The sequence below is a fragment of the Penaeus vannamei genome, chromosome 41, assembly GCF_042767895.1.
Source record: "Penaeus vannamei isolate JL-2024 chromosome 41, ASM4276789v1, whole genome shotgun sequence".
Classification (NCBI taxonomy): Eukaryota; Metazoa; Arthropoda; class Malacostraca; order Decapoda; family Penaeidae; genus Penaeus; species Penaeus vannamei.
In genome coordinates this window covers 13,975,491-13,979,428 of record NC_091589.1, presented here as the reverse complement: position 1 = coordinate 13,979,428, position 3,938 = coordinate 13,975,491, and the positions used below count along the sequence as shown (strand labels likewise).

General features: G+C 37.3%; 1 protein-coding gene across 3 annotated transcripts in view; it reads right to left on the bottom strand.

The window, feature by feature from the left end:
* The window catches only part of Clbn (Nuclear export mediator factor NEMF homolog Clbn), a 58,585-nt gene extending 55,549 nt beyond the window's left edge, over positions 1-3,036 (bottom strand). For all 3 annotated transcript variants that reach the window (XM_027351120.2, XM_027351121.2, XM_027351122.2), the window contains exon 1: positions 2,915-3,036. The gene's annotated coding sequence lies outside the window, so the exon portion shown is untranslated. The remainder of the gene's footprint in view (positions 1-2,914) is intronic.
* Between the last annotated feature and the right edge of the window lie 902 nt (positions 3,037-3,938).

Genomic DNA, 3,938 nt, shown 5'->3' with positions numbered 1-3,938 from the left:
ATACTGGTTCCAATAATTAAGGAGGCCATGAAACATATCAACACGAAGACAGGGAAAACAATGAAAAAAATTAATATCTCTGATCTATGCCAACATGAAAAATAAAGCCTGAGTGAATACTAGGGGTCCATCCCCTATAACTCCCTTTAAATGTGAGCCAGCAGAGTTAATCAGCAGCCACTGCTTCTGTGGAAATGCTTCACAAAATAATTTGGCCCCTTCACCTTTCGTGCTTGGGGCAAGATCAACAAACCTTTACTTGTATATTCTGACAAAAGAGAACACAGACTAGTTCCTTAGAAAGGTCTACAATAAGTTGCCAAAAAAGTATTTGGTATGAGTTAACTGGCTTTGAGAGAGCACCAACAAAATTCATTATATAATTTTCTCTGGAAGTACAACTCTTGTATACAGATAGGCTTCCAAATCATTTAACATGTTGGGTAATTATACATAATAACTTCGCATAACTGATCAAGATGATTTTGGTATCGATGGATTCCTTCCCCTCTCTAGTATCAAAAAATATAGAAATTATGCCACAGAAACAGAAACCCCCACAAAACGCAACATTCTTGGGCCCAATAGCAGGGCAGAGCTATTCATATTTTACCCCCTTACATGCAATAAAATCTACAATTTGCATTGTAGAGGGTAAGAGGAATTATCTCGATCCAATTGGCAGAACTTTTTTAGAAAATTAACCCTAAATTGTTGCAATCAGTTATGCGACGGTATTCTGTAAAATGACCTCAAGTCATTCATGGGATATATGTTACAGTATTTTTTCTTGAAAGGAAATATGCAACATTGCAGGAAGCACGCAAAACTGGTTCAACATCTGGATGGTAATAAAATCTTCTGAATAAGCTGTAAGGTATTTGTTACTGCATGCACACCCTTCAGAAACAAAGTCTCAAGCCCAGGGTACCTATGCGAACCCAAAAAACCAAAGCTAGCCTTTCCTACCATCTTTATATTCCCCCTGTATCCCCTCCTCATATTAGCAATGCCTGCCAACTTGTAGAAACATAGGCATTAATGATATATTCAGAACATATCATCAAACGAGTTGGACAAGATGGATGAGATGTTTCGACTCTACAGAACCCCTATTTTGGCATCCTAGACAAGTTGTTCACCTTGTTCTTTCTCAGCCGGACAAGATGATATCACAATAGAATTTGTATGTAAACAATGACAGTTGCAGGCAACCATAATATATTGTTAGGTAATTTCATGGTCCTTCAGTGGGTAATTTTCTATATTACCTTCACCTCTCTGATATCGCCGATTTTGGTATCTTTAGATTCCTCTCACTCTGTACAATCCAAATATGTAGGCTTTATTGCGCGGAAACCCCCCCGTTAACGGCAAACTTGGTCCCGATAACAGTGGCGACGATGTCGGAGCGGCGGATGTAATATAGAAAATTACCCTAATAATATAACCCACAGTGAAAATAACCATGGTTATTCACATGATTTTCCATTGCTGCCGCCCCCAAACCCCCGCCGAGGAAACAAAATATCCCCCACGTATTCACAGCAGGATAGAGCGCACATGAACTAGATGCATCGAGAAAGGCCCAAAACCCGCCGAGCCGATGATGGCGGGCCACCGCCGCTCTTCTGTTCATGGTATACTTTGTTCATCCTGATTATACTACAATCGTCTCTGTATAGAATGCTGACTATGTCAAGGTTAGTATACTGATTCAGTGGGAATGTTACGAGGTAAATGTAACACGTCCGCCGCTCCGAGATCGCGGATAACTATGTAACGCTCTAGCCTGCCGGGAATACATAGTGGAGGTTTTGTTTCCTCGGCATGGGTTGGGAGGTGGCAGCCCACCCCAGGAGGGGGTCGCAATGGAAAGTCATGTGAATAACCATGGTTATTTTCACTGTGGGTTATATTATTAGTGTTATTTATCCCCGCATTTTCCCTGGAACCTTTCATTCCTTCCTCTGCTATCGGGGCCAAGTTTGTCGCTAACGGGGGGGGTTTCCGCACAATAAAAACTATAAATTTGCAATGTGGACAGTGAGAGCAACCCAACGATACCAAAATTGTCGATATCGGAGAGGCAAAGGTAATATAGAAAATTACACAAGGTATTTTTGTGTTTGTCTGTTGCAGGTAAGTTATCTGTTTACCTGAGTAGTTACAAAAACTATGCAGTGTGTAAAATAAGGACACTAGTATGATAAAATACTAAATGTTGACTTTCAGACTGGTTGCATTGTGGGCAATATAGGCCTTGGATGTTCGAAACGTGGCCTTGTTGTCCTGCTGGTCTGGACAACCAAGTCACGGAGTTCCAAGTGAAGCATAAGAACTCTGGCTGTGTGAGGGTGGTGTGAACATATTTTTGTCATTTCGCAGTAAATATGGGGCAGCAGCAGCTGTACCTGTGTTGTTTAAAACTCTATTTCTTATGCTATAAGATGTCAGTGTCCATTTCTTTCTATCTCTGTGCATTGTTCTCAGTAACATTAACCCATGCATTTGTACATTTTATGATACAAAAATTAAGAAATGAGTGCCACTTGTCCAAAGCATGATAATGACATTGAAATGAAACTGACCGCCAGATGTTGAGAAGGCAACCATAGTCGCTCTTAAAAGCAAGGCCTAACACCTATAGAGATTTTGGCAGTGGTTTGTCTGAATTCATGTGGAACTTGAGATGGTCAACTTTTAAAACCAGTTTTAATAAGTTTTTAAGTATTTAAAACCTTCATGAGGCGATTTTTAAGAGAAATACATGCACTGGTGCCATTGAATAGCTTAATCTCTTACAAAGTCAAGCACGAATTATAAGTTTCCTCAAAACAGAAAGTCTTTCAACGATCATACAGTCATTATATAAAAATCACAATAATATTAATGAAATGATAAGGATATTTACCGTAGGTCCCACGTCAGGGTATTGTTTTGGTGGTGCTGGCTTAAAGAAAGGTTGTGTCGTAGATTCCTTTTAATTTATCAGGTAAGATATTCCCAATTCTTTTTATTTTCAGTACATTCCCGATTACAAGTTTATTGCCATAGTTTTACGGTACCTTTTCTTTTTTTCCTTTTTCCCTTACTGCACAACGTAACTATAAAGTTACATAACCCGAAGGTATGAATGTACTTATCACAATAGTAGGCGCGAAAGTTTGATTCAGCATTCCTACCAATTGTCCTTTGTGCTGTACTGCAATATATATATATATATATATATATATATATATATATATATATATATATATATATATATATATATGTATGTGTGTGTGTGTGTGTGTGTGTGTGTGTGTGTGTGTGTGTGTGTGTATGTGTGTGCGTGTGTGTTTGTGTACATCTTATATATACATATATACACCAGTATATATCATCTTATTGATACACCAATAGATATCTATGGGGATAAGAGAACACAAAATTAAGATATATACCAGCATCTTTATTGATAAGGATTTCCACCAAATACAACCAAAAACAAAAACAATGTAACAAGAGAGTCTCTTTGTTAACACAAACATAACAAGGAAGGAACAAAAATTAACAGAGTAAAAACACGAAAAAAGACGGTACACACAGGTTCTTCGTCTGTTTTTTTTTTTTTTCCTTAACTTTTTTCTTTACTATAGAGTAATAACTGAACTATGTGAATAAATGTGAACTCACAAAAGTAGAAAAAATAATAAAGATAATAATGGAGAATTTGTTCCTACTTAGACGACGGAAATAATGACTAACAAACAACAAGCAAACAAACATAGGTATCGCTAATAAGAAAAATAGATAAAAAATTATAATTGAAAAAAAAAGCTATACACAAATTTGATTTGATTATGCTTCACCAAAAGTATTTCGAGTATGGTAGTTTTATGTTTCAGAACATTTTGCTATTCATCAGTCGTCGTGAGACTTGCAAACAAAAATAG